At 37.8% G+C, this 20,435-nt stretch overlaps 1 protein-coding gene across 1 annotated transcript in view; it reads right to left on the reverse strand.

Annotated features, from left to right (window-relative positions):
- Window positions 1-20,435, reverse strand: part of LOC103778388 (catenin alpha-3-like) — a gene marked incomplete at its 3' end in the record, with an annotated part of 86,920 nt that overhangs the window by 557 nt on the left and 65,928 nt on the right. The gene's annotated exons all lie outside the window — the stretch shown is intronic.

The following is a 20,435-nucleotide window of genomic DNA, read 5'->3' on the forward strand; positions in this document are numbered from 1 at the left end:
CAGGTAAATGACCCTGCCATTGCTTTAGGAGGAGAAGCCCTAATTCCTACCTGACCACTATCTTCCATGGCTACTAACCTATCAGAAAGCCTAGTGTTTTCATTTCTGCCTGGGTCCCTCACCTCAACCAAGATGTCTGACTGAAAGGACAAACCAGCACACTGACCCATGCGCACTGGTATGCCGCATCCAGGTTCCTCTCTGGCAAACCTGATTTCTTCCCCATCCCCCTTCAAAACTAGTTTAAAGTCCTTCTTATAAGCCCTGCTAATTCATGTCCCAAGATCCTCTTCCCCCTTTGTGTCAAGTTAACACCATCTCCTGCTATTAGGTCTGGTGCCTTATAGACCAACCCATGGTGAAAGAACCCAAAGTTCTGTCCGTGACACCAGGCTCAAAGCCAAGTATTCATCTGTTGGGTCTTTTTGTCCAAGCCCCCATCGCTCCCCGCAATTGGTGGGATGGACGAGAACACGACTTGTGCTCACGACCCCTTAACCACCTTCCCCAGGGCCATCGCTCCCCGCAATTGGTGGGATGGACGAGAACACGACTTGTGCTCACGACCCCTTAACCACCTTCCCCAGGGCCCTGAAGTCTCTTTTCATTGCCCGCAAGCTCCTTGATTTAATCTCATTGATACCTACTTGAAAAAGCAGCAAGGGGTAGTAGTCTGAAGGCTGAACCAGGGCAGGAAGTTTTCTTTTTATATCCTTGACCCTGGCCCCAGGGAGGCAGCAGACTTCCCTGTGGGAAGGATCCGGCCAGCATATGGGGCCCTCTCTTCCCAAATAATAATTACCCTTCTCTTTTTTTTTTTTTTAAGTGTGCTAGTTCTGATGTGAGAGGAAGACTAGTTTGCTTTAGGGAGTCCCCCAGATGGTGTCTCCTCTGCCTTCTGAGTCATCTCACCCTCAGCCTCTAGTACCTCATAGTTGTTGTGCAAAGGCAACTGGGAAGAAGTTACTATGAAGAAAATTTATCTCAGCCAAAACCAGCACAAATATGCACATCCATTATTAAGTAGTTGAAATGTTCAACTAGGAATACCGACTCAAACTCTGCAATTTACAAACACCTTAAATCAGCCATGTAAAAATTCTCCATGGGATCTGTTCTCCCGCAGCTCTGAATCACACCTAGCAGTTTCTTCATGGCACAGTGTAACTACTCTGTTTCTCTGGTAGCCCTACTCTCTCCTTCTCTACGTCAACAGACCATTTGGCAACTCATGAGATTAAAAAAAATGGGGAGGTAGCTCTCTTTTTGAGTAGTAGATGGGGAGATTCACTTGGAGGGACAAGAACAATCCCTGTATTCCCAGTCACGACAGGTAGGACATTATCAGGGGCTCCTTAGCAACCACACATTAATGACAACTGAGCTTTATTTCCCTACAGTTGCCAAGGTTATCCTACAATATTTCCTAGCTACTGCACCACATATTAGAGAAGGAGCAAGGGATACAGGGGAGACAAACCATCTTCTTCTTCTATCTTGTTTAGACTTCTGTAGAAGGAAGAAAAGATGTTTATATCTCTTCGTTCTGCTGGAGGCAGTGAACTCCCCAGCCCGCACACTGCACACCGACACGAAGGGACTGTGAAGCAGCAGGAGCCAGTAGGATCAGCATTCTCTGGCCACATAATGCTCCCCGAGATAACTACGGACCCCCAAAGACAACCGAACAGTGGGGATGGCTGTATGAGCAGCTGTGTCAACAGCCAAGGCTCTCATCCAATTGGAAGAAACAGGTATTTAAGATCCAAACACTTAAATGTATTTATATAAAACAATCTCTAGAAAAAAGCACCTGTGTCATTTTTTTCTGAATAAGCTATGTATATGAAAAGGACAAAATATATTTTATCACTATGCATTATCTTTTATAGTTGTACTAATTTAACAAGAAAACAAGAAACTTGAATAAGAATACATTAAAAAGAGCTTCAGTCATTCCACAAAGCCAAGGGAAAGTCTGAGAGGTTTTTCTAAAGAATTCAAATCCACATTTCCATTAGACCCATAGAATCACCTATGATACTGAAAATACTTTTAAGACTGCAAAAATGTGACCCAAAAAGAGTTCTATAAACATACTTAAACACTACAAATGCTAAGTTACATAATAAAAGCTAGAACAAAAATTTAAAGCATGTTTTTTTCTTCCAACACTTAAACTTTTCTTGAATCTGCAGGTCAAAGATGCTAACAGAATATCACTGCTCATCAGGCTTTTTATTTTCAGTTTGTCATTGAAAACAATCTGGTATAATGCAGTCTCACTAGCTTTTTGTTCCGAAGTCCTGTAACCTTATATTCCTAATGGTTGCTGTGATCAATCATGTGAAAATTATTGCAGCAAATGCTGAAACTGGAAGAAAAATATGATTAAATTGAGGCTGCACTAGAAGGGATATGTAAAGCACATCATACTGCTCAGTCTTAAATAGGTCATGAGCTGGAAGGGAAACGAACAACTCTCAGGTACCAAGGAACTGTGCAATGTTAAAAATCTTACATTCTCTCTGACACTCTAGGATGAACAGAAATCTACCGAATTCTGTATTATTTACTATACAGCACCGAACAGAAGCAGTTTCATTTTCATAAAATTTATTAATTGAAAAAATTAAAGATGGTGGAAGCCAAAATAATTTCCCCTAACAAAATGGAATATAGCCATATTCCATGGTACACAGGGAAGAGTTAGACTCCTCTTCCCATAGATCAGATACTGCACAGTTCAGCTTTTAAGATTTTTTCATGCTGGATTTCATCTGCGGCTCTGAAAGATTTATACCCACTGCACATCACGTATTGACTGAATGGCTCTCATTTATTTTTTGAGAATGTTTTGGAAAGAAGGGGTTATGTTCCAACACTTCTTTTCATAGGCTTCTGAAAAGCTTTCCGTGAGGACTAGGCCAGCACTAACAGGAGTGTTGGCAAATTCCTGTTAAATCCAGTTTGATCCAAAGCCCAACAGACAGACCCTTCTCTGAGAGCAACAGATTCTACATTAGTCCAATTGTTATATAGCTGTCCCTATTTTTCTGTTTTTCAAGCTCTTAATGTTGCAGTCATTTAACAGTAAATAGGGTTCTCAGAGAAGGTCAAATGTTCTTATATTTAGAAATCTCCAAAATTTTTTCTCTTTGTAGAAGATTATAATGTAACTATATAATTTGGCATCATACTCATCTCCATCACCAAAAACTGAATTCTTGCCAGGATAAGCTGCATGGCATTCCCTTCATTTTTCATTATCACCTGATTACTGTAAGCTTTAAAAGCAGTTCTTAAAAAGAGTAAGTGGTTCTAATTTTTCATCACAGATGCCTGCCTTCTGCTGCACTACTTCTATATTCTGTTATTATATATAGATTTAGCTTTTTTAATGGGTTCTAGGTGTTACTTCAGCTCCTGTGAAGGTCTGAAATATTACTATTATGAAGAATGTTTCAAATTTCTTTTTCAAAGTTGTTGTCAAGTATTTCCTGACAAGCCAGCACATCTCACAATCAAAACAGTTAGTGCTAATGCTGAACAGATTTTTCACTACTCTACTTATTTGCATCTGACCCCAGCTGTCACATCTATTTTAAATGCAGACACATCTCTCTTACATGCAAATGGAGTATTTGTGCCCCTTGAACTGCACATGACTTAAAAGAAGCTTAAATGCCTCTCCCCTGTTACCAGTAACACAACTCTGACTAGGGGAGCAGGAACGCAAGGGAAGAGATGGGACAATGAAAAGCCCTGGCTCTTCAAGGAAATAAGTCACCATCACCAAACCACCCCAGGGTTCAGCTGCATCCTGAGTGATCATAAGGAATGCCTGCTTGTGACCTTCAGGTCGGCTCTCCCTCTCTTAAGCTTTCCAAGGTTTTAGAATATGTTTCTTATGGCTGTTGGACACAGAAAGGTTAGGGTAAACAGGCGGCCAGAAACTTTGCCACCAGCAGCACACTGCATTTCTTGATATTTTTATTACTGTTATAATATGGATAATACAGTCTTTCACTTACAGGTTCCTTTGTTTATTAAAAATGCAAGATAAAGAAAGAATACAGAAAAGATTATACTTCCCAACAATCATCACTTCTTTGTACCAAGGATTATTAGATATGGACATGTTGGAGCAGGTCCAGAGGAGGCCACAAAAATGATCAGAAAGTTGGAGCACCTCTCCTGTGAGGACAGGCTGAGAGAGTTGAGGTTCTTCAGTCTGAAGAAGAGAAAGTTCCAGGGAGATCTTACTGGGACCTTTTAATACTTAACAGGGGCCTCTAAGCAAGATGAGGACAGTCTTTATAGCAGGGTGTTTTGTGATAGGACGAGGTGATGATTTTAAATTAAAAGAGGGGAAATTCAGAATAGACCTATCTAGGAAGATAGATCTTTTCCTTCTAGGAAAAAGAAGTGTAGGAAGACTTTTTACAATGAGAGTGGTGAGGCACTAGCCCAGGTTGCCCAAAGAGGTGGCAGGAGCCACATTCCTGGAAATATTTCAGGTCAGGTTGGACGGGGCTCTGAGCAACCTGCTCTAGTTAAAGATGTCCCAGCTCACTGCAGGGGGGTTGGACTAGATGGCCTTTAAACATTCCTTCCAACACAAAATATTCTATGATTCTATGATTATTAGCTGAGGATCCATCCCTAGGGAAAGGCTGCAAAAACAATTAATAGAATTTAAGCAGAAGAAATATATTTACATCAAATATTACTAAAAAGTAATGTTGTTCTGATTCTTGGTCTGAGCTACTTCCCTACATAAAACACTTTGGAGTGCAAAATTGAAAGTATTACTACCCAAACTCCTCGATCTATTTTATCTAGTGAAAGCCCAGCCAAAGGTTTCTGCCTTCGTGCCTTCAATCAAGATCACTGACATAAGAACAGAATTAAGGCTTTAGTGAGAGGAGCATGTACCTCACTGAGAACAGAGGGGAGCTGGAGCAAAACCCAACACCAATTCTTAAACCAGTAATAGATTAGGCAAACACCTAATATATTTACTGAGATAGATTAGTTATCTGTGTCTTAAACACAGACCTAGAAAGTCAGGACTGTTACAGGGAAACATAAGCAATGGCTCTAAAATTTGTTCCAGTATTACTAGTTTATCACAGAGGACAGCTTCCCAAACCACAGAACTTCATACATATACTTTTCTGGCTACTGTTTGAGTAAAGTGCTTAATGTGTGTGACAAGAGACAATGACCATTTAGTGCAAGGAATCATAAATTAATTATGATTAGAGAAGTTACCAAACACATTCAGTTTTACCTAAGCAAACCTGAAAAAGTAAACAAAATATTGATGTGTATGGTTCAAACACAGACAGGTTCTTCCATGTGCTGTGACAGAAGTTTTGGGTTACAATACCCAAAAGAATCCTTATGTTTGATATTGTTGATGCAGTGTACTAGGTGAGTATTTACAGAACAGAACTGTATTATTTTCACTTGATTGTTTGTTATTTAATTGGGAGTGATTACACTGAATCTGCAGCAGTTTGCCTGCTCTACCATGTCTGTTGTTACCTATTGTCAGATATGAAGTGATGCTAGATACTACACAATCTTCTTCAAAAAGATGCTTTAAAAAATTCCTTTTAATTCGTATGTGAGCACACATTTTGTCTCCACACCACTCCTGTAAGAAAAGCACATTGTCTGAAAGGTCTAGAGCAGCACAAGCCAGAAGCAACAGTGACAAGAAAAAGCTCGTCTTTGATCCTTCTGTGCAGACTTAGAAGTGGCTGCATTAAAATTCTGGCAGATGTACAATGACACAACTACTCAGTGATGTCTTCCCCTCCCTGATCAGTCATAAAGTGATTTTTGTGCGAGAAGCATAAACAGAAACTTGAGTAGCAGGTCAAAATTAGGTAACAGTCATCAGCACAGTGTATGATGAAATATTAAACCACAGTAATTATTAAACCAAAATTATTATACCAAAGCGCAGAACTTTTCTTGACTGACTTCTTCCCCACATTCCTAGACCCAGCTTGGCAAAGGTGTGTGGCAACAGATTTGTAGAATACTATCTTTTAGGTGCTGCACTGTGCTAAAGTTAATATCTGAATCAGCCTTTTTACCTAAACCAGAAAGGTCTTGGTCAATGCCTTGACTTTATTCTATAGCAGGAAATGACTCCTTATGTCTGAAACACAAATTCAGTTCTCTAATATCATCTTGAGTCAAAAGACACTGTTTTGTTGTTACAGCTCAACTATGCTAATCAGGTTTCCATTGGTTTCACTAACAAGCTAGAAACTAAAGAACTACGTAAAATCAAAGCTGTCCTGCAGGGCAGTTTAAAATCGCACCTACATTGGAACATTCATATTTCTTGTCACTCTTTTTAGTAATTGCAAATAGATGTTATGCTGATCATGTACACCATGTGTACGTGCCAGTATACAGCACTACCATTCAGCAAAAGAAAGAGTTGTGGAACAGATCCGTGAGGAAGAAAATCATCTTATCATTGCAAGTATGTGCAGCAAAGTGTTAACAATTAGCACCGTGGTATAGACAAACTCCTTATAACAGTTATTTCCATGCAGGTCACTCATCACTGCTTTTAAAATCCATTAAAAAAAAAAATCTTCCCTTTGACCACCTTCCTGTAAGACAGCTGTCAATAGGCTTTATTTTTTTCAAGTGTGGCCAGCCAATTCAGAATTCAGGTCTTAAGTCAGTGAGATATGTTTTTGAGAACCATTAGGCATGTAACACCAACAATTCAGTGAGAAAAAAGATGTGGCTAGCAATTCAGAAAACAAGGCTACCATCTTTGAACACACTGATCTGTCTGCATGATATAAGGAATCTAACTATAAATGCATAACCCCACATCAAGACTAAGGTAACTTGAATTGTTTAGCAACTTTATCAAGTGCAGTAAGAAGATACTTGCAGGTAGAAGTTAGAAAAAAAAAAAAAAAAAGAAGATTTTTCTAGATTGGGCTAGAGAAAGAAAAAGAAAGGAAAAAAATCTGTAGAAAACAACCAAGAAAAATCAATCTGCGTTTAGAATAGGCCCATTTTTTTTTTCTCCACAAGAAACCTACCACAAAGCTTCTGAAGTCCCATCCCCAAATGCACACAACATTACCAAGGTGGAATCCATTACCAAGGTGGAAAGCCAAATCCAGCTGTCTTTAGATAAGCAGTTAACAGTTTCAGGGAAAAACATTTAGGGCACAAAGTTTTGCCACTATAACCCAAGAGCAACTTTCTCCTCTTGGTAATTTCAGTCCCATAAACAAGTTTCTACCAAATGCTCTCCTTTTACCACTATTGTTTGCTGATTACTTCACCACCATTTCCTACCCTTTCAGATCAGGCGAGTGGGAAGGTATGTTTGACGTCCCCTCTGCACTTTATGCCCTTTGTTCCTTAGGCACGCACAGACAAGTTGCAAATATTGGTCTACAACAGCAAAGCTATGAAGGACATGATTTAGGAATCAGTTGGAACACTTGCCTATTTGTGGTTAAAAAGGTCCTCAGACACATGGCTGATGAAGGACCCCAGTAGCTGCAAAGAACGAAAAAACACTAACAACAGTCTCCACATTTTCCAGGTTGTACAGATAAATAATGACTTCTTTTTTGGCACTGAGGGAAGAGAAACTGCATTTACCTACCTGCAGAAGCTGCTGATTAAAACTTGAGTATTACAGGAGTCAGTCAGGAGGAAAAACTGCAACGGACAATACTTTAGAAGTTATCTTAAAGTTATGTCCAAAAGTGGATGTTACAGTTCCGTAAGGACTGAGGGGATATTTAGAATTATATCCTAAAGAGTAACACAGAATCTCAAGGTATATACTGTCTGTCATTTTAAAAGGAAATTTTCATCTTAAAAGCACTAAAACATATCATGACTTTATGCTGAGTTTATGACATAATAAACATGAAGCTAACTTTTAAGAATCTTCCAGAATAGATAAGATTTCCATGTCTTCCACATAATTTCATGAATAAAGGACTAGACAGTGTGTTTTCCTGCATTCAAAAATAAGTTCACCTCTGAGGAAAGGTCATCCATGAAAAATTTCAGCCTTAAGGATGAATATTCGGAAAGCTCTGAGCATATAAAACAAAATGTCAAAAGAAAAATATTACTGCAACTCAAACCACAGGCAGGTGTTTTGACCCAGCAAATTCTGAACAAGAAATATATTCCACTGCCACTGCAAGTTTTTATTTCCTCACCAAAAATAGTGAGCAAAGGAATTTATTTTCCTTGAAAAGACACTGATTTTGGAAAATTAAAATCTTGCGTTTAAATAATTTTATCAGAGACATATTAACACCCCTCCTCTGGATGTACTGTATATAATAAAGAAAAAATATCTAAAGTCATGGGAGAGGCATTTTTAATTGTATTATAATACCTATAAGAAGGAATTAATGCACAAATATAAGGCAAAAACTATAATAGTGGGTAAGAACCTGACTGGATTTATTTCCAGAAAAAAATATTAGTAGCCTGTAGGCAGACTTTCCTCCCTCTGTAGAGAATTATACTGAGTTACAACCTTGTCTACTTGCAGCTTCTTTTAGTAACACATCCCAAAAACCAGGAGGTCTCTCTCTCAGCCATTCCATTCCAAGGATTATAGCCTGAAAGTTCACTCTCTATTGGGAAGTATACTGAACAACCTGTATTATTTTATGTGCTTATCTATTTACTTACAAGCTTTTTATACCATTTCAGGTTTATTATCTCCCATTTCAATACTGCAATTAAATGAAACAAAATCGTCCAAACTTAGACTAATTAAAGTTGTATCTCAACTAAGAAGTAAGTATATATAGATATCTACGGACATTTTCCTGTATTTTCATTTTATATATTTCCCTCCACCCTTCAATTTCACTGTTGGTAGTAAATAAACCAAATATACCTGATATACATTAAAAACAAAGACATGGTTGAAAACTTTGGACATGGATGGTCTGTAGAAGGAAAAGCAGGTCAAAAAAAGTGCAAATATTTTTCATTCCAGTATACATTTTAAATAATCCTTTTGCTTCATTATTTGCACCAAGAAGTGCTAACCCACTTTGTGCCCGTGAAAATCTATACATAATTAAATACACTGCATACAGTTTACCAAACACAATCTTTACTGTACATTATACCTTCGGGAATTGTTCCAGACATTTAAAAGAGCTCCTATTTATCTAACATTCTAGCCACATTTGACATGACTTTGTGATTTCACTGGCTGTTGGGGCAACATGAACCATAGAAGACTGTAAAATACAGCTCTGCTAACATTTAGATTTAAAGATTCAGTCAGGACTATAATAGAGGGCAAAATAAAACAATACATTACAAACATCTATTGGGAAGACTATAAATAACTGTGAGTTAAAAGAACTGTGAGAAGCAGCATTATTTTTTTCCACCAACCGTAAAGAAAAAAGCAGGCATGACAAAAAGATGACAGCCTCAAAAGTCTCTGGGGCTCAAATTCATTTTGAATACGCCCTGATAAGCCATCTCCAAAATGTTTCACATTAGTAACAGGAAAATGACTCCAAATACCTGAAGGTCAAATTTATGAGCAGTGAAGGTTCACATCGCTTTCACGTGAACTACTAATGTTAGTTGCACAGAAGAAGACAGGACATGTATGTGTAAGCCAGCAGTGCCACACTGTGTCACACCTGCCCCTCCAAAGGAGATCCACACAAGCAGCATTCTGAACTACAGATCCCGCTTCTGGTCAAGTTACATCAACTCATATACTTGGTCCAGAAGCTGGAAATCTCTCATTCAGTCCTTAATACTGGCCAATGCAGAGATGACCACAAATACACATTGGATCAGCTTGATGGTATTTTTTTTGAAACATGCAAGCAGGTGCTCCCACTAAAAGAATCATAACCATTAATGGTCTAAATAAAAATCCCAACTGGTGTGTTTGTTGAAGATGGTTGGTTATATTTGCTACTGTAGGATAACAGGAGCTTTGCACCTTTCCCATCAGATGAGCTTACAAAACCATAAGACAGTAGCAGCCTTCTGGTAAAGCTGTGATTCAAGACTGTGCAGAACAGCAACTTCAAACAAGACACCTTCAAAAAGAGGAGAAAAGAAAAAAAACAACTCCAGACCTGTGCTAGGAGAGAGCTTCTTATGAGACCTGAGAACCTTAGCGCTCTCTGGCCATACTGTCCCCAAGGCTCAGGTCATTGCTCCCTGTCCCACTCTGCCCCATCATTACTGGTCCCTCAGGAAAGCACCCTCATCACCTCATCTCTGTTCTTTTCAGGTGCCACTCAGTCCACACTGAGGCCACACCTGCTGTATTACATTGTGTGTCCTGCTGTACCATGAAACCTAGAAGTGACACGCAGAGCCCAGCATGGTCTGTGCCTTCCAAGAAGAATCATCTGCCTCTTCTCTCCAGAAGAGAGTTTCATTTCTGTTTTGTGGCAAAAGTACTTTTAACAGGCTTGAACACAGAGACATTCTACTGGCTACTTCATACTGATTGAAGAAGTAGAAAAAATTAGAGATCCTTAGTAGATCCTACACTGAGATCCTTTAGGCTACAAATTCAGCTGCAAATTGGAGCAAAATGGGCAAGAGAACACCCGACAGTAGTTCATGTGATTAATTCACAGCAGATCTTGAGAAAGATCCCTTGGATTCACAACATTAGACAGTTCTTGGCCTTCTAGGCATAGCAAGGGCGGGAAAGATGGATTATTAACTTTTTCCATAAGCCACTGATAAATTGTAAATGCAAGAATAAGACAATTCCATCTTGTCAACAGCAGCCCTGCAGACTTACATGTTTGTGCAGAGGGGGTTATGCTTTTTTTGTTTTTCTGTTTTCAAGTTGAACAAAAGTTCTAAACTTTGAGAGAGCTGACCTGCTCTTGGAAGCAATTCTGTAATCTATAAATATATTCTTGCTTATGTTTAGTTCACCACTCCATGCATGTGAATCTACTTACATGTTTAAGCAGCTTTACTGGAGTATGGCCATGAATACCAATGCTTTAAGTCTCTGTACACAGAAGTTTCATTCAAATCAACAGGATTTTTATCCGCTAAAAAAAAAAAAATAATGGCAGAACCAAAGCCATATGGCCTTTTGGCTTGGATTACAGTATCATAGGAATATTGACTTTTTACTCTCCTAAGGGTGAATTAACATAGTTATGGACTATGCAGTACCCTAACAGCTAGAGCTGTCTCTTTAAAATCAAAAGGCCTGTTCTTTCACAAATGTTTCTGAAGTAAAGCATTGGACTTCAGTCAGTGACTGTTTAAAAAATTTACAGTGCAAACATATAATGTACTTACACAGATTTGTTTTCTTTACCCTCTGTACCAACAAATTTAGACATACACAAGAAAAGAATTTCATCTATTAAAGTAACCAGTTTAGAGGTCAGCTGTTCCATTATGCTACAGTGGCTACTGTAAGACCCCAGTAAAATTATCATACGGGTAATGCTTTAATGAACAAACCACTATCATCCTGCTGACTTCCACAGATACAGAGGAAAATAAATAGCAGTCCATATTTCTAAACCATTGGTCTTCTTTTTGTCATAAATATGCGTGTACCATTTACATCCCCACAAATACTCAATTTAATTAAAAAAACAGTTTACTTCAACAGCCTTCCGGAGTGCACTGCAACTCAGTGGCGATTAATGACTTCCCTGTTCTAAAGATGTTAATATAGTTCTTTCAGTTTCCATTACTGAATTTTTCAGAATGAAGATGAATGTTGACTTGTGTAAACCTCCTGCTGCTTTGAACACCTGCAGGCTGCCTTATGCAGCCCTCCTATTGTCCAGAGCATCTGTTCATATTTTACCTCCAAAATGTACTGCTTCTTCATATTTTGATTTCCCCTACAACTCCTTAATAAAATCTTTGTAGAGTCAAATGGTGGCAAACTGTAAGTGACTCCATTTTTTTCAATGGCAGATTTTGTAGTAGCTCAAAATCTGTTCCACTTCATCCCCTTGAAACACTGGGTTTTGTTTATTAATACTGTGTTTAAGGCAATCAGGGGCCACTGAAACAACTTATTTCCCAGATGAAGAGAGTACATAACCTGAAAATACTGATGCTTGTCATATAAGATTTATTCCGCCACCCTCTTAATTCCTTCCTGAATTTCTTACAGTAGCATCATCCATGGAATTAAATTCCCAAGAATGTATAAGCTATTAAGAATATGAATAGAAGATATTTATAGCATGTTAAACATTCACACTAAATTCTGTAGAGTTTTACTAGTATTGAGAAAAAATACAAATCATTAAAAGGGCACTTGAATAAAGACTATCCTATCCAAAGTATTCCAGATTAAAAAGAAAAATGGTTTCCCCCTATAGAAATGCTTCTGTAACTGCATGCTATCTTCAATCATGGGATAAAGCTAACATCTGGTTTAGTGGTTTGCTACGAAAATTAAGTATTTTCTAACCATTTACAATGGAGAAATACTATAATCTCGAGGGAAAAGTCCTACAGCCAAAAAGCTAGTAAAAATCTGTGTAACAAATCAAATATAGTATGAAAAATTCACAGAACGGTGTATATTTGTTTAGCATTTATGCAGTAGAATTAAATCCAATAATGAAGAGACACAGTATTTGACATAAAGTTAATTAACATCATGCAATGCTTTTACAGGTTAGAGGGTGGAGGTGATTTTTAACAGAAAGACCCAACACCTAATACACAATTTCACAGACCAGGCTCCCCAGGCTCACTGTTCCCTAAGGCACATTCAGACCTTAGGCATGTCAGTAACTTTAGTAACAGCAGACTGAGATTACTAACACTTAATAGCAAGGAAAGTTTCCTAAATCAATACATGTGATGGCAAAATGGTAGTCCTCCTTGCTTGGTCTAGCAAGCTTCCTTATACTGAAAAGCAAGCATACAGGACATGGTGCAACATATCAGCACTTACTTACACATACAAACTACCACTCAAATCAAACCATAAAGCTTCAATTGCACATATAGCCCTCAGCTCATTACTAAGACTTTTCATATCAACAGGATTAAAAGCATGAAGCTTTTTCTGTTTTTATTTTGCAAAGCAAGCCTGGAATCTTTGGACCCCAAATCCCATACTGATGCATGAATGTTTGAGCCCCAGTTTAAAATAAGAAAAGAGTAGGGTAGGGAGAGAAAAAAAAATAGTGAAAAAAGACCTGTGTTTCTGTTTCAAGAGACAGCATCTTTGGACTAGAGAAAATATTTAGATTTTTCTCAGAAGGCAAAACAAAAGTAAAAAGCAGTCATATAAGAAAATGGGATTCTTTATGGGACATTAATGTATTTTATTAGGACAATTAGCGGATCCAGAGAAAAAGGAGGTATGCTTTTGTTCAAAAGTATTGTCTATTAGCCTTATAAAAGCATTACTACTAACTGGACAATTTTTATCTTCAGATTGCTACAGCTACAACACCATCATTTGCTTTAAACCTTCATGCTAGAATGTAACATCATTGTGCTGCAGAGTTTTGTACTTCATGCAGGTTTAACTTACCCAAAGAATAATAGTACATGTAGTCAAAGATTTTCCTGGGCACACAGATTTGTATTTTGGAAGAATCCTTTACATAAGACAAATAGGCAGGAATAGCTGACAAATTTCAGAATCTAATATTTAAGAAAGGCAAATATCTATTAATTATCTCATATTCTGATTTACATGGCAGAACATTTCAAGGACAACACTTTTTATTCAGTGCTTCACCTGTTAACAGGTACAAAACCAAAATCAGATTATATTTAAAAAAAATATATAGGTATTATGGAAGATTATTGCTGATGTTCGCAAAATGCCAGCTTAACTAGATGACCAGAAAGATGAAGAGGAAAAAAAATCCAATGAGGGAAACAAAAACACGTATCTTTTAAAGAACATTCTGTTTGGTAAGACATTATCTACTCTAAAATTATTAGTTTTGACTGTAGAACCTCAGTTATAATCACAGCCAAAGATAAATGGGCTAAATTTAAAAATTTCTTAAGTAAATTATTTTAAAGACCGCTTTCAAGATTACATAGAAGATAAATAAAAGAGTATTAGAGAGGAAAAGAAACCAAAAACTTTTAGTCCAGCTATATGTCTGGTTTTTTTAAATAGTTTTTCTATTAATTTTTCTAGAAAAAATAGTTTCTACTAGTTTTTCTAGACTTTGTCTTTCTACGTGTTGAGAAATCATCAATACTACAGAGTTACATCTAATGGATAACATACATGACAGGTATTGTCAGAAATGAAACAGAAAAGGTACACACCTCTTTGCATTAGCTTTGTGTTTAAATTTAAAAATGGGTAGTATGGGCACATACACACCATCTGTTTGTTATATATATTCACAGAAAGATACAATTATAAAAATGTACTCAGTCCCAACATTTTAGTAAGCCACTGTCCAGCCCATGGAGTAAAATGCTTAATGGAAAATGGTGTGGTGATGAGTGCTAGAGCTGTCCCAAAGTCCTGATTACAAAGTGTTTATACCTGAAATTCCTGATTTGTTCCTCTTTACAAATGGTATTTAAAAAAGCAATAGTAAATGAATCTCTGTAGCAGGGAGAGATTGCCATTGGTTCTTCTGACACAAGTGCAGCAGCTGCACTTCTCTCTTCCTGTCAGTACAGGACACTGAATGGACACGATATGAAAATACTATCTTATATTCTCTATTATGAAATTAACTTTTCCTGTGTGCCACGTAGAAAATTCTCATCCAGGTCATAATTAATTACAGCGTACAGGTAAAACCTGTCAATTCACAAACTTCTCCAAGTCTCTGCCCATATCTGGGAAAAGATTTAACAGTGGAGGTGGCAGAAATTCTGTCTTATGAGAACTCCATTATTTTTACAAGATACTTATTAGTACACTATGAATAGGTCTACAATCACATAGCTATACAAGTTCTACAGGTCTTCAAAACAAACACCTACACAGGTAATTTCTGCAGCAAACAAGTACAGGTATGACACTAGGACACCTGGTAAAAATCTCAGTTCCACTAATTTCTGGACAACGGGGTTGACACAATGTTTGAATGCCTCTCAGAACCCAGGGAAAATGAAAACTGTCTCTTGGCTGCCTGTCTGCTGAGGTGCAGACACAATTACTTCTGAAGAGTTAACATGAAAATAATAAGAGCAGTGAGGAGAAAGTATTAAAACTATAGTTTCAGAAAGAAGCATAAGAATAGATGGCCCCTCAGTAGTACTCAGGATTTCTGAAAGATGCCCAAAGAATCAGATGTTGTCAGAGAAACAAACCTTTTCCAGAGTGATGAAGGAACAAAAAGATGGGCACAAGCCTCTAACAAGGTAGACTGCCTTTCCCCCTTCTCACACCACCCTGATGACAATCACTGCTTGTCACGATACCACAATGCATTCCAGAAGTAGCAAATCTAAAGTCATCCACTGCAAATCAGTATCAGGTGTTCCTACCTAGTGGTTCCCAGTCCCACTGCCATGAAGAGCAAGCATTACCAATTTATTTGTTGAGAATTCTTCTTAATGAGTTACAAAACCTAAGCCAGGAGATGGCATTTTGTTCCAGCAAATATTTGCTTCCTCTGGTTTTGCGACAACATTCCTATATTCAAAAAAAAACACCTATGGATTATAAATATTGGAAAATAAATCCTCATCTAAGACAATTGCAGAACAATTGTTCAATAAGATTTTAGCCTCCTCCACTAAAGACAACCATCTGTTTCTGATTCCACTAACCTACTGAATTTTAAGTCATTTCGATTGCCACTGCTGCAAGTTACAAAAGTAAGCAGTGTACAAAGTTACAGTAAAGAGCCTATGCACTATATTCCATCAAAATAAAACTTCCACAGAAAGAGATCTGCTATATAATTTACACACACAATACAGTTCTACAGCCACGACCCTTTAAATGTCTATTTCACTGACATTAGTCATGCCAATGAAGATAGGAGCTTGCAGGTATAATGCCAAAATGATTCCCTGGGAAAATGTTTAAGCAATAGAGGGATCAAAAGTATCCTGGGCTGTGTTAACAGAATCACAGCCAGGAGGTCAAGTGAAGCGAGTATACCTGTGGCTTGTCAGAAATCATCTAGAGAACTGTGTCTGGTTTTGGGCCCTCCCATACAGGAATGATATTGGTAAGCTGCAGTGATGTAAGTGGAGGGTCATCAAACTGCCAGGGAGCTGGAGAACTTTCCTGTAAGGAGTGGCTAAGAGAAGACGACTTGCTCAACCTGGCAAAGACACAGCTTTGGCTGTTCTTAATAGCAGCCCCTCCAGTACCTACAAGGAGGTCATCAATAAGACTGAGTTGAGGTCTGTACAGTGGTAGCATGGTAGGGCACTAAGAGACTGCAGGCATAAGATAAAAAAATAAAGGTCCAGATCAGACATTAGCAGGCTTTTTTTTTCCCCAGGAGAACACCCCAGCAGTGGAGAAGTTTGCCCAAAGAGGCTGTGCAGTCTCCATCCTCAGAGATTTCAAAGATGCAACAGGATAAAGCCCTGAGCAATCTCACCTGACACCCACGCTGACACTGCTCTGAGCAGGAGTTTGTACTAGGACCCTGATGAGGTCTTTTCCAGTATGAATTATTCTGTGATTTTATAATTATAATGAGAAATTAGAGGAGCTGGTAGTCATAACTAAATCATTGTGACATTTTGGTGACATATAACATTTCAGGAAAATTATTATACAAGAGCATAAAGTCTTTCATTAACAGTGCACAAACAATTCTTATAGTATGTATGAACACAATAAAATTTATATGCATGATAAGTTGTCTAATTTAAAACTTTTATAAGATTTAACTAGTTATATTTTATTAGCGTTACTTCCTTCCAAAAAAGAGGATTAAGTATTACAATTAAGAAAAAGGCAAGTATGCTTTTTAATATTTAAGTAATGGACATGGTTCAGCTTTTAACCTTGATTTTCTAACTAAATAAATCTTCTCTGTGCCAGAAAATTATACAGAACAACTCCCACCAGTGCTACTGCTGCCTCTACTAAACTCATGTTAACAATACCAAAGGAAGCTCTAATTTAAGCTAGATTCTCTGACTAGGACCACTCTTTTAATTTTGTCTTCTATCTTTCCAAAACAGCAAATATGCAGTAACCTAGAACCTTGTTTACATTATGGTTAACATCCACTCACTTAGACCCACGAGAAGAGGGATAATCTTGTGATATATTTTGTTTTGATTGGTTGTTTGGGTTTCTGCTTTGGGTTTGGTTTTTTTTCAAAAAAAGAAAAAATAAAAAAAAGAGAAGGGCACTCAAGTACTGTCTGCACACGTATTTCATACATCTGTCAAACCCTGTATCACAGAAGGCTGGGGAAAAAAAACAAGGCTGACAGCAGAACACTTCACTTTCAGAGGAGACATGCACAAAACAATATCCATAAAGAAGAAAAAGAATAACCTGTATGGATGAGACTAAATGTATATGTAGCCATGTATCCAGCCTCTGGCACCTGAATAGGACTAAGTCAATCACAGTGGCCTCAAAGTATCAATGAGTGCACGAGGGTCTGACTTCCCTGGTTAAACTTTCTGGTTGTTTGCTATAGTAGAACTTGGAAAACTAGAACTACTGGTGGGTGTGTGGTGCTCAGCATGTCTACCATGGCTTTATGAACTTCTGATTTGGTTTAGGAATGAGCACCACAAAGAGCCCTTTGTCCCAAGCCACATGAACAATGATGATTGTATATGACTGGCAGGGAAGAGAACAAGTACTTAACTCAAAGTAAATACATTTTCCTTTCCTTGCTGCCAAGTACATTGTTGCCTAACTAAAAAATACTACTTTCTAGTAGATAGGTAGGTTGATCTCTATACTAGTCAGCTGACTAGCTGGAGACTAAATAAAGACGACTACTTTTTTCTTGCCTAGTTCCCATGCCACTCAGATGTACACAAGTACTGCTCACAGACCTCAGTCCTTACTGAGGAGTTTGCCCTGGTCAAAGATCCATAAACTGTGGGATCATGAGAATAAACATAATATTGACTATATTCATTGTAAGACCACTGTAAAATGGTTTAAGGTTTATCACTACTTATAGACAAAACCAAAGACTTGAAGAGTTGTCTTACTGAGACTACTAAAAGCAGTGAAGAAATGAGAGAATGCATTGAAAAGATTTTGGATTTTCTCAAAATATTTGTCTTCTGCATCTTCTTTTGAGGACTCCAATAGTGCTCAAATCTTTTTTACACTATTTCTGTTCATATTTTATTTTCAGAATTGCCTTCTTTGCTCCTGACAACTGCTGCAATTTCACAGCTGTGGTAGAAGCATCTCTCATTTCTCCCCTAAACCATTAAAGACACTTGGAAAAGGAATACATTGCCTTTCTAGGCTATCCTTACTGCAGACAATAGTGGTGGAAAAAGATGAGGCAAGATTCATGCAACATGCAGGAAGAGATATACACACTTTTTTAAATTAATCTTCATTTGTTCTAACCTTTTCAAGATTCTTAAGAGCTTCTCAGCAAGCTCTTTGCAATTCTAATGAATCATTTTCCAGGGAAACATAAAAGCCTTCCCATTTCATTTCCGATAAGCCAAGAAAGTGGCCAAGGCCAGGATCAAGAACTCTTTAGCATGCTTTCAATTATCTAACTCACTTCCTTGACCTCCAAGGTTCAATTCTACACATATCATAGTAATGAATGTATCCACCCTTCCTGGGATAAAATGTAGTCCACTTCTGCAACAGACACTTCCCATGGAGTACAGAGGGGACAGGCTTAAGTGTATCAGGACACTTTGCTATCATTTTACTTCTATTTAAAAGCAATAACCTCTCCCTGTAAAATGAGAAAAGGAAACAAAAAAAAAAGCAGATTAAAATAAAGAGATAATATTCCTCCTCTTATTGTCTCAGTACCTATACTCTCATCAATTTAGCAATAAAACTTAACCAGCCTTTCCAAAGTTTTGGTCTGCAATCAGAATTTAGCTCCGTAGACTTTAGTCCCGCCATTTAGGTTCTGAACCTTGACATAAGAAGTATTGCTCTAAGAACACTGGATATTAGTACTAGTGAAAACACGACCTTTGCCAGGAGTCTTATGCAGAGACATATGGTGAGCAGCTCATTTCTGGCATATCTCTTATTTGTTGATAAACTAACAATCAGTAAGCAAGTTAAATGTAATGCTGCATGCTCTGTTCAGATCCTGAAACTGTTTATTGGCCTCTATTAATTTAGCAGCAGAGAAGAAACACTGGAGTATTTTCTGAAGACACTCAAGCAAAGACTAACTTAACATTAGCTTCCTCATCTGAATGTATGAAGAAACATATAACACCTCTCTAGTGTCTGTCCTTGCTAGAAGCATACTATAACGTCTGTATTGGTCAATAAAGAAAATCAAAAACTACTGAAAACAGCAAGCTATTACTCAAAACATATATCAAAGATATTGACAACAGCAGTACCAAGGACTTTGCCTCCTACTCTGCTTTGGTGCTTGCTGCAATGGTTTGTGAGTGTGTGAACAGTTCAGAGAGCACAACTAGCACCGCTGAGTACAACCAGGTACTGGGCTGGCACACAGCTAGGCTTCTGCATACAAGAAATTCAGCAGCTGCCTTGATTAATTACAGAAGAGACTGGGGAATATCGGCGATAGCCACCAACAAACACAGCTACAACACCCACTCATAGCTCGAGTGATTGCAGAAGTTAAATTTAAACCATGACATACAGCGTTAATATCACTAAAATACATATACAGAGAATATTCTGTAGACAGCATCTTACAGTGAAATGGCTGTTTTGTAAATAAAATTGCTTTCTCTCTCTCAACACACTATTTTTATGGTTAGCATTTCCTCAGTACAGCAGAATACAGAAAGACCTGGAAGACAGTAAAGGCTCTGCCCTCCCCCAGCTTTTTAAAGGTTTTTCAGTCCCTGATTAGAAATCATATACTAAAACTGCATTATGAATATGCCTCAAACACATGATTTCTCCATGCTTTTAGCTCCCATTCAACTTGCAATAGCTGCTTTATTCTCAAATATTTTCTGAACTGTGCCTAAACTCACTGTTCCAAGCTAGATTTAGTATTGATTGTACTACAGTACTGAAGTACTTTCCTGATAGTATGCCTGAATTGCAGCTTTTTATATATTCAGTCTACACTCACTGCACATTACCAGACAAAGTCAAAATCAGGTAAGACCAACCTGTGGTCTGCTCATCAGACCTTCTGAATCCAGAACCAGTTCTTCTAGTCCTCATTCTCCATTTCTGGACCATGTTCCAAGGGCAAATTACATATATCTCTTTAGTACAGTAACTCTGCACTTCAGACATACCATCTGCAGGAATTGTT

This window comes from Merops nubicus, unplaced genomic scaffold, assembly GCF_000691845.1.
Source record: "Merops nubicus isolate BGI_N331 unplaced genomic scaffold, ASM69184v1 scaffold8398, whole genome shotgun sequence".
NCBI classification, from domain to species: domain Eukaryota; kingdom Metazoa; phylum Chordata; class Aves; order Coraciiformes; family Meropidae; genus Merops; species Merops nubicus.